General features: G+C 35.2%; 1 protein-coding gene across 1 annotated transcript in view; it reads right to left on the minus strand.

The window, feature by feature from the left end:
* The window catches only part of KHDRBS2 (KH RNA binding domain containing, signal transduction associated 2), a gene marked incomplete at its 3' end in the record, with an annotated part of 662,231 nt that overhangs the window by 453,089 nt on the left and 197,125 nt on the right, over positions 1 to 12,017 (minus strand). The gene's annotated exons all lie outside the window — the stretch shown is intronic.

Here is a 12,017-nt window from a genome sequence, read left to right on the forward strand (position 1 = left end):
AAATAAATAAATAAATAAATAAATAATAAAATAAAGTTACTTATAATTTCTCCTTTTTTATATAGAATCAGATATAAGTATCTAGTATAAGCAAAATGTCAAGATAAATACAAATTGCTATTGCCATTGTTGGAAATAAATAACTCAAGAAATTAAATTTCAGTATTGCCATAAATCACAAACACCAGAGGGTATTCATCTAATAATTTAGAATGAAACAAAATAGTTCTATGACCAATGCAAATTAATCATTTACCATTAAAACAGCTACTAAAGAGGTGACTGAATCAAGGTCAGACTCATCCCTTAAGCGGAAGCTAATGGAATTCCAGGACTGGAGGTGGATTGCTGCCTGTCAATCTGACTTCTTCTCTAAGAAAAGTTACTAAATAAACCGTGAAAGATTGTTAAAATCAATATTCACACAAAGAAAAGGGAAAAAATATCCCTAGTTTATTGAGGAAGTTAATATAATGTGTGTGTGTGTGTGTGTCTGTGTGTGTGTTAATAACTCAATTTACTGCATATAGAAGAAACACTGCTAGGGATATTTTGCATTTTTAATTATAAGAAGCGGGTCTGTCCTGGTCTGGGTTAGAAAAAAAAAAAAGGAAAGATAAAGGACAAACATTAAGAATTTCTGGTAAATACACTTCTCCCTCTTTACTCTATGTTGGAAACTCCTTTGGGGGAACTATTTCATATTATGTCATTATCACATCTACCTTTGCACATTTGAATTATACAGGGGTAAACACTTGACTTAATCCATGCCAGTCATGACCGTTTCTTGGGATTATTTTTAGGCTGAAGTTGGGTAGGAGATCCTCTAGTGAGAGTTCTAAATATGAAACTCAGAGCTAAGAGTAGCCAAGGTAGAAGAACAGTGAACCCTCATGCTGCTTGTGTCCTGCCTACTAGTTGTTCCTGAGGCCCAGCTTGATAATTCCGTGTCCTAAAATTTGAATGTTCAATCTTTCCCTCAAGTATGCAAGACACCCTCAGAATCCTCCTATTAAATTTCCTTATGGTAAAGCTAGTCCAAGTTGAATTTCTGTCACTTGAGATCAAAAGAAGCCAGAAAAAAAAATGTAGATTCCCAGTGGTAAACTATTTATTATACAGAGGCTTATATCTTATAGGCTTGAAATGGTCTATCACCAAAGTGCTTCACACATTAGTTGTTTGTCAAATTTAACATTGCCCTATTGTAGACAATTAGGAAGATAAACATGGATATCATCAAGAAAGATGTAGAAATAATAATGTAATCATGGACCAAATTCCATGCTAAATAGAACTCATTCTTATTTGTCATATGTTAGAGAAGGATATAAAGCAAATATTTTGCTATACCTTTCTTGTACTTCTCCAGTTAGTACAGATTTCTGTGTGGCCATATGGTCCCATATGGTGCAAATCTAAAGATACTGGACAATGGGAGTTGCAAAGGCTTCCTATCTACTTCTGGTATCTATTTAAATAATGTTTGGCTGAAAGAGTGGGGAGGATGATTTATGAAAAAGAGGAGGAAAATGAAGGAGATGATTGGAGGTCTGCTCACCTTCAAGGACTGACTTTTAGCTTTTGAAGAACAAGAGACCACATACAAAACACAGAGATTTTTGGAGAATCAACATTACCCAACGATGCTGGAGAGTTCTGGTGATAAAGTTCCACCAGATGTGGTGACAGACATTTTCCCACATCTGGATGGAATAAAGCAGAGCTCCGTGATGGAGTCAGTAAGGAAAAAAAGTCACGACACTTTGCTGCATGCACCCAGGAGAGAACCCTGTGATGAGTAACATTTTCCCAGAGAAACAACAGAGAGCCAAGAGAATTTGCAAATCTGAACTCAGAGCCCAATTCTGGAAATATGAAAGATGTTTATACGAGTGTCTCCAACACATGATTAAAATGACAAAAAATAGAAGGGGTAGTATTCACTTAAAGGTTTCTCTGGAATCAACATAATTATTCTGAGCTAATAACAAAGACTGAAAAAATGCATGAAATTATTCATGTTGCATCATTAATGACAAATGTGTTTTCTATAAATAGTATCAATGAAGTATTGTGTGGATTTATCATGATTTCTCACATTTCTCAAAATATCCTTCAGCTGAGAAAAGCACATTAAAATTATTTCATCCATCACAGAAACATGATTCTTATGACAAATTAAATTACAACTATTTTCCCTTTTCATTCAAGAAAGATAACTGATTCAGTGAGTTCTGAATTATTTTATCACGTGTAAGTTAACACTAGTGCTTATAAAAATCACTACAGCGAAACAGTTAAGTACATACACATGAAGCTCAAACATGGGATCATAAAATGATCTGCATATTATGAAGTTTCTAGAAATGTAAAATTTAGGTATTACTCTATTCTTTAGGATTCTAAAGTACTCTCCAGTACCTAGCCATCCTGAATTAAAGACATATTAGGTTTGATATAGTAAGAATATTATGGTACTTAAGAAATAGTCATGTTATTTATTTGAGACACAAAAGGCCATGAGGCTTGCTAGGGAAAACTGTGTTAGCCAGATATGATGGAGCTCTGAAATAAGACAATGAAGAATGTGGATAAGAAAAAATGGCACACATTCAGTGGGTGAACAAGAGAGAACATAAGAGGTACAAGGAAGAAGGCTGAGGATCATCACAGTGCTGTGGGATAGCGGTAAAAGTGGAAGAGAAGTGGTATCAAAGGGAATTGAAAAGGAATGGGGAGGAGGGGAAGAGTTATGCTAAATAAACAAAAAGAGCTTCAAAAAGGGGGAAAGTTAATGGAAATATCTACTACAGAAAATCTCAATTCCTTTACATTTAATACACAATTAATATTACTGAATCTATAGAAGTAAACAAACTTATGGTTACCGAAGGGGAAAGGAAGGATTGGAGGGGTAAATTAAGAGTATGGAATATGGGATTAACAAGCATAAAATAGATAAGCAACAAGGATTTACTGTATAGCACAGGGAAATATATTCAATATCTTGTAATAACCTATAATGGAAAATAATCTGAAAAAATATATAAATATATATAACTGAATCATTTTTCTGTACACCTGAAACTAACAATACTGTAAATGAACTACATTTTGATTTTTTTTTAAAAAGTAAAGGATTTAATGTAATAAGTGAAATAAAATCTCATATTAAACACAATCAAAGTGCCGTGAAGCCCACTGAACCTAGCTCTTAGGAAACTAAGGTAGATAGTGAGGAATGTACTTTTAGTAGAATAATGAGAGGTAAAGGTCTTATGGCAATGAGTTGGAAATAAATAGAAAATGAGGGGTAGAGTTCGAGTTAGGGTTACCCTAAGGCTGCATGGTCATGGAATGGTATTACATATTGAAAATGAATGCAAGGGGAACATTGAAAAGGAGGGTTGTGAAGGAAAAAAGAATATATTTTAATCAAGTTTGGGTCAGAAATAAGGAAAAGAAATAAAATCTGATGGTGTCTATTTTCTTTGGGAATTAGGGAAAAATGTGATCCATTAATAGTTGAAAGGAATGGTTACAGGGCTTTTGAAGACTTATGATGATTTAGAATTTGCTATGGATAATTTGAAAAGATGCTAAATGGAGATAAATAGAAGAATTATCAATGCACATTAAAAACTCAACCCTTGATGTTTGAAAGAGTTTGGAAATCATGTCTCTAATGGTGTCTGCCAACCACATTTGCCAATTTTCAGTGATGCTTGATAGATATAGATATAAATATAGTCAGATATATAGATAAAGAAGCATGAACATTAGTTTAAAATACAAATGGAACTCTGATAGGGATTGTTCAGAAAAAAAGGGCAAGAAACTAGAGAAAAGACCACACTACTGCATATTTCAAAGTGATGGATTAATCCCAGGATTCTGACTACATAGAAAGAGATTTTGAGACATAAAAAATAGAAAGGAGTGGAGAGACTTGAAGATTTGATCTAGCTGAAGAAAATATTTAATGAAGTGAAACAGTGGGAGATGTAAAGTTATACAGAATGTGTAGGAGAAAATTGAGAAATTTGGGTTTTAGATATAAGAGATAAAGCAGAGAATTTTGAGGAGGTGGAGGCAGTGGTGGTGGCCTAGTGTTGAAATCTCCTTTGATGCTCTGCTAAATACACACTGGACAACTAGATGCAAATCCTAAACCACTAGGAAACACTCACAGCAAAACTAGATAACAAAAATTCTCCAAGAACCACAGCACGTAAATGGCCGTGACCTGTCTGGGGTCAGCATCTGTTCAGGATGAGGAAGAGAGGAGCAACCCTGAAAACAGGAGAACCCCCAAATAGTCAAATGGTCAAAATACAGGTGGAAAACATGACAGGCCAATTTGAGATCGAGTCAAAAATAAGCTTTTCCCAGTCCAATAGCAGGTAGGTATAGGACATCCACTGTAAGTGCTGAGGAGTATTTGTAGCCCCTATAACCTCTCAAAATTGACCAGTCAGGGATTCCTTTCAGGAGAGAGTATCACACCAAGGAAAAATTACCAAGAATGGAATCAGCATTAGAACAGAAAAGTGACAGTACAAACAAAAAAAAGAAAAGTTAAAAGATAGAGAAGGAATGAAAGCTAGGAAATCACAAAAGCAATATATCATATTGTTTTATTGGGTAAAAAAAAAAAACAACAGAATAGGGACTATGTGAATTTAGAAAACATGCATGAACCATGTCTCTCTCTAAAAGATGAGAAAAATATAAATTCACATATAAATGAGCAACAGAAAAGGATCAGAGTCAAATCTCATGCAGTTATTATGACTCAAAAAGAGAATACAGATCCATATAAGGTTCCTACAAATGATAAAAGCATGCCAAAAACATATGGCCACAAAACATATCAAAATTGTATTTTACTATTTCAAATAACCTAAAAGACCTTAATAAAATCATATTAGAGTTGACAATAAATCAGAATTAGAAAAATTCAAAAATAAGAAAAGAATAAAGAAGGAATTAGAAATAAAAGAGAAAAAAATTATATTTGGAACAATCTGGAAAGAACAAAAAGATGAATTAACACAATAGATAATGCCTTAAGAAAAATAAAAGGTAAAGATGAAACACTTAAAATAGATCACAAAGAATTGAAAAATGAGATTAAATAAAACAACAGAAAGTGGTAAATATTGAAGATACATAAAGATTCAAATAGAATGATAAGGTTCCCTGAAGAACAAAACCAAAGCAATAGAATGGAGTAAATATTAAAAACTGTAATTCTAGAAAATTTTTCTAAGATAAAAGCAAGTAAAGCTACTACATATTAGAAGTGCATGCCAGGTACCTGAGAATATCAACCCAAAACAATCAACATTAAAATGTCTTAATAAAATTACAGAACTTTAAAAAAAATCCTTTGGCTATCTAATAAAGAGCAATGTATAAGGGAAGGAAAATGAGATTATCATGAGGCTTTTCAACAGCAGCACTTTATACCAGAAGACAATATAGTAACATATTTAAGGTACTAAAAAAAATGAGCCAAGGATTTAATATCTAGCAAAATTTTCAAGCATAAAGGCCATTATCACAGGTTATCAAAATGTAAGAACTTAACATGTAAGAACTTCCTGAAGAACCCATGGAGAAGTAATTTTGGATAACCAAAATGAAGAATGAGTCATTGATAAGAACTGGTAGTGAGTATTAAATAGATAGTTACATGTTGAACTTGGTTTTCCACAAGAGTTAAGAGAGCAGAAAGTAAACTGTGTAATGGCTGTATTCTCTGATGATGTAGGTATAGTACAATTATTTCAAAATATGTTGGGGTCAGGAAACAGCATATGATTTCTTTTTATTTATTTGTTACTATTTGCAATAATCAAACTGGCAGGTAGTATTAGAATTGTTATCCTAAGACTATTGCATATGTCATTTGGGATAAAGCAAGCATGTCCATCTGGGGGTGTATTAGTCTTGCATTGCTACATAACAAACTACCACAGAAGTATAGAGGCTTAAAACAAAGCCTCTATTCTCTCAGTTTCTGTGGTCAGAAGTCCAGGCATGACAACCAGATCCTCTGTTTAGGGGCTCATAAGATTACAAGTACTTGGCCACAGCTGGGCTCTAATCTTGAAGGCTTGACTAGGGAAGGAGCCTCTTACACAGTCCCGTGGTCAGCAGCAGCAGTCAATTCTTTGCAGCTATAAAACTGGTAATTTTTTTTTTTTTTTTTTTTTTTTTTTTGCTGTCAGCCAGAAGGCAACCTCTGCTTCTAGAGGACACCTCAGTTCCTAGAAACCACCCAGGGTTCCTTGCCTCCTGGCTCCCTCAACTCGATCACTTATTTAATCAAGCCTGTAAGAGAGTCTCTAAAGCAAGCCTGCTAAGAAGACTGCATCTTACGGTACAAGACGTAATCGCAGAAGCGAGGCCCCACCACCTTTGCTGTGTATACTGATTACAAACAAGTCTCAGAGTCAAGGCAAAGAGGATGCACAGCAGAAGGCAGGGTCACTGCGGGTCATGTTAAAATCTGTCCACCATACGGGATGCTCCTGAAGACTCAAGCTTTGTGTGTGGATATTATCTTGATGTAACATAGAAGTTAAGCAAAGATCCCACAGTCCTGGCTTGAGTTGAGGGTATCAGTGGAAACTCATGAGATGTTCACACCAGGTAGTCTGTGCTCTGTCCAGTGTTCAGTGTTTGTCTATTAAAAAGTCCCAGAAATGATAACCAACATATGGGTATCCCCGGTACCAAGAATGTTGTATTGTACACCATCTTCCATTAAAATAAATCAGAGCTTATTGGACAAATAGCATGTTTTGGGGTGGAAAATCAACAAGATGGGTATAGACACTGTAATTCTTGTCATAGTAGATAATGGGGAAGTTAAGAACAGGTACTAAGGTGATGTTCAAAGAACTCAGAAAACAACTTAAAAACCAAACCAAACTCTCCCTGGCCTAAAATGGAATAATCTGAGCTTCAGTGGGGTGAAAATTGTAATGTATTGAAACCCTTCAAATATATTTTAATCCAAGAGTCCATAAAGATATTTTAAAATAAATGAATTTGCCCACTTTGACAAATGATAGGGAATCATTTCCTTATCTTGAAAATTGTTATAAAAATGAAAGAATGAAACATTTATTCTGCAAAATTGTGGATAAGTAGAATCATCTATTTATAATATAATTCCAGTTAATAATAAAAAACATTGATAGGTTTAGCAAATTAGCGATTTGCATCCCCCAGTGAATTAATAGATTCAGGCATTGGGTACCAACAACTGCTGACATCACAAAAACAAGGAGCCATACCACCACACTGCACAGCAGGTACTGACCTGCTGAAGGGCTTACACCTGATTCTGGTAAAATTCCTACATCTAACCATCAATGAGCAAAAGTAAGGAAGTCAGAGGAATGTGTAGACTGTACCAGAAGCATGCAAGCAACAAACCTCGGCTGTGAGAAACTACAGATGAAATAGTCATCCTCAACAATTAAATTATAAGGAAAAGACAGGGAGAAAACCTTGCCCTTAATTTGAGTGATAAAGCCATAAAGAATTATGAGAAAGTAACAAGTATAAAATAAGGAAAAATTACTACAAAATTCAGAATAGTGGTTAATTTGGTGGAAGGTAGGTGATTTTGATTGGAATGTGATACATGAGCAGATTCTAGCAAAATTCTATTTCTCAAGCTGAGTGGTAAGTACAAGGTTTCAGTCACAATAATTCACTGAGCAATATATTTGTTTTGTGTAGTTTTCTGTATCTACATTTTATTTAACTCTTTGCAGTGATTATGTTTGTGAATGTGTATATATGAGTTCAATAAAAATGATGGGGAGCAGTTCCAGGTTTAAGCATGAGTTCTGAGGTAGAGTAAACAGTGGTGATCAAGGAACCTGGCAGCCTCCTGTTGGTTGGAGTGCTACGTAGATGGAAACGGCTCCCAGAATAGTGGAAGCCTGTGGTGGGCAGGACAGAACTCCTCTAGGGGGAAACATATGGGAGATGGTTATGTTAGGAGGTGATGGTATAAGAGGTGAAGAAGTGACAGTCAATCAAAGACAACAACAAAAACAACAGCAAAACAAGAACAACCAGAAAATCCTTTTTTGAATAATTTGAGATTTGAGTGGATATCAAGAGGAACTATTTAAAGAAATATCTCCTTAACTGTACTCAAGAAATTAATCCTTGAAAAGGTTTGAGATTTAAGTTTTTCTTTTAATTGAAGTATAGTTGATTAACAATGTTTTATTAGTTTATGGGGTACAGCAAAGTGATTCAATTAGACACATATATACATGTTCTTTTTCATAATCCCTTCCACCATGGCCCACTACAGGCTATTGAATATAGTTCCCTGTGATATACAGTAAGACCTTGTTGTTTATCTATTTTTCTAATTTAATTTTTAATTTTATATTGGCTTATAGTTGATTTACAATGTTGTGTTAGTTTCAGGTGCACAGCAAAGTGATTCAGGTATATGTATACATATATCCATTATTTTTCATTCTTTTCCCATATAGGCATTATAGAATATTGAGTATAGTTCCCTGTGCTATACAGTAGTTCCTTGTCAATTATCTATTGACAAGTAGTGTGTATATGTTAATTCCAAACTCCTAATTTATCTCTCCCCCCCATGTTTCCCCTTTGGTAATTATAAGTTTCTTTTTGAAGTCTATGAGTCTGTTTCTGTTTTGTAAATAAGTTAATTTGTATCATTTTTTTAGATTCCACATATAAGTGATATCATATAATATTTGTCTTTCTCTGTCTGACTTACTTCACTTAGTATGTTAATCTCTAGGTGTATCCATCTTGCTGCAAATGGCATTATTTCATTCTTTTTATGGCTGAATAATATTCCATTGTATAAATATACCGCATCTTTTTTATCTATTCATCTGTCAATGGACACTTAGGTTGCTTCCATGTTTTGGCTATTGTGAATAGTGTTGCAATGAACATTGGGGTGCATGTAACTTTTCACATTATGGTTTTCTCCAGGTATATGCCCAGGAGTGGGATTGCAGGATTATATGGTAGCTCTATATTTAGCTTTTTAAGGAACCTCCATACTGTTCTCCATGGTGTTTGTATCAATTTACATTCCCACTAACAGTGTAGGAGGGTTCTGAAAAGGTTAGGGCTTTTTAATGAGATCATATACTTCTCACAGTTGCTAATTTTAAGGCCCCAAGTGTGGTTGGTTCTAAAGATAGTTATTGTTCATTTATCTCAAGAAAGCAAAAGAAGTTTACAATCATTATCAACTAATAGATATTGGTCAACCACTCTGTGCTTGGCAGTGTGAGCGCATTACATTATCTAATTTGATGGCAAAGCACACCTCCTTTTGGTGGATAAATTGTGTAGTGAGCAGGACTGTGTCTGCCAGTGACCCCCATGGATGCAGGAAAGCTACTGCTCAACATTTACTGAGCGCCAGTCCGGCCCTGCGTGATGCTCCAAAAAGACCTGAATATGTTTCTGTGCCAGAGAGAAGAGAGGCACCAGTTTTATATAACCAAGAGTCTGATTTGAAAAGAAATAGAAGTTACTAAAATAGAATGTATGCTACAAATGTTACCCTGCATTTAAATGGACATTTTCTCCAAGGAACTCAAAGTTCTAGGTTACTGACTTAATTTTATTTCAAACTCACATAAATGAAGGGGAAAACATCAGGTACGTGATTTCAGCAAGTGTCACAAAGAATGCTGACCAATGAGCACTTTAAGTATCACTCAGTAGGGTTAGAATGGCAGTTTCTCCTATGAGAAATAAAGTTACCACAGGCATAATATCATTCCCATAACCTACGGGTGACACAGTAATTGGGGATGGCAGACATGTCACATCCTTCACTGCAGCCCAGCTGCTGCACTGTCGAGGGGAAAGTAGCTGCAGAAACATGTGTGTGTCTGTTTGGGTGCATGGAGAGCCCAGCACCATCTAAAAGGACAGGCACGACCTTAGCCCTGATCTCACTGACCAGTGCAGTTAAGTTTACTATTGGGGTGGGGACCTTATGAGTGTGTTTGTAAAACCTTGGAGCTAGAATTGAACTCAGCGGTCACTGAGTTCATACACATAGATGCTAATCATGTAATTGTATCATAACACTCTACACTTTTTAGTTAGGTTGTATAACATACATAAAGAATTATAATTTTTCTAATAATTTTAACATGAAACATCAATAATTATTTAATCACCTTGCTGCTACTCAAAAGAGAAATAAAAGTAATAGAATTTGAAAGTGTAATTCCCTCAACATTTAATAGAAAGTTATCAAATTAATTTACTTAGATAAGTCACTCATTCCATGGTAATAGAAGTTGTTGACATTTTTCATTTTATTTCCAGCATACTATGTCTTTCTAAAAGTACTTAATAGCCCACATGATTGCAATACATGGTTGCAAGTCAGCTGTCAGAATTACCAATTAATAATTGATACTAATTTTTCATCAGAAAAAGTACCAAGATTTACACATCATCTCAGAGTACAGAGGTGAAAATTACACATGCTGGAGCCAGATGACTTGGGTCCAATTCTAACTCTGCTTCTTTAGTCCTTGAACAAATCACGTATGCCCCCAACACACACACACACACACACAGCCATTTCTTCACCCAGAGCTCAAGGTTAATAATAACACTGTGGTTTGTTATGAGGATTAGATGTAAAAAATTAAGAACAGTGCTTTCCAATGCACACTGCATATAAATTATAACTGTTATCTAGGTTCTGGATTAATGAAATCTCAGTAAATCAAGAAGCCCCAGGTATGTGCAGGGGGTAAGTTGTGTAGAGAGCCCACTGCAAAGACAGTATCAAATTACCCTCCTTGATGGCAAGGCCTGTGGTTGCTGCCGTCAGGTCACGTCCAATCACACATTCCTAAAGTCTTGCTTCCTGTGTTCTCCAGGGCTTTTTGCTTTTCATTTGTTTGTTTTCTTTTTTGTGGGGGTCTCTCTGATTCCAACAGTCCTGTACTGCTCCCGGGACCTGAGGCTGCCTTGTTCATTCCCCACAGGTCAGACTCAATGGATTTGGGGTTTGGCCCCTGACACCTCACTGCATAACTCACCCAAATGGCATTTGTAACCACAAAAAGGGCTGTAGAATCATATTGTTGAGAATGATTTGATGAACACAACCTGGAAATAGATAATAATTTAAAGGAAATTAAACATCTCCAAATAGGTGATCAGCTTCCAGTGTTTTATTTCATCTCACTGACATTGGAAAGTATGGTCATGACTGAGTCAAAATGTTACACAAAGCAACTTCACTAGATACTAAAGTTTCCTATAAAGTTGGTGTGGTAAGAACCAACGTATGTTATTTATTTTGTTTTATTTCCCCTCTGGCTTCTGCCCATGGGAAAAAACAGATATTTCATGCTAATCAAGAATGCTTACCTGACATGGTGTACAGAGGAATTATCTGTACTTTCTGTTCAGTTTTACTGTGAGCTAAAATTGTTCTAAAACATAAAGTTTGTTAATTAAAAAAATTATCTACCTGATTCAAGGGAACATAATATTACATTTCAATTATGCTTCTCTTGTTACGTTTTTTCCTAAAACTTTCTTTCTCTGGAACAGATATGAATTTATAAATGACCTTTATCTTAATCACTCTTCTCTGACTGTAATTTATAAGCAAAAGTGAAAAATGCATTGGAAGGGCAAGACAATCATTAATTTCCATTTCAGAAAGAGAAATTCTACTTTTAGGACCAATTAACAGTTAATATGTAAGGCATATGAATGCTGGATAAGGATAAAATGAAGAATGCCCACTTTCCTCCCTCTGGTTTTCATTCAGGTATTAGTTTAGATAAAACCACCTTGGACCATCAGCCAGGTTAATTTTGAAAGGATTGAAGGCACGATTTGGAGAGTCGGAGTTTCTACATGAATGGATAAGCTTTAGGGAATTCTCTATAAACACCATTCCTCCCATCTAAGCTTTCAATAGTCAT

Source organism: Mesoplodon bidens (genome assembly GCF_964165515.1).
Source record: "Mesoplodon bidens genome assembly, chromosome: 10".
In the NCBI taxonomy this organism is placed as follows: domain Eukaryota; kingdom Metazoa; phylum Chordata; class Mammalia; order Artiodactyla; family Ziphiidae; genus Mesoplodon; species Mesoplodon bidens.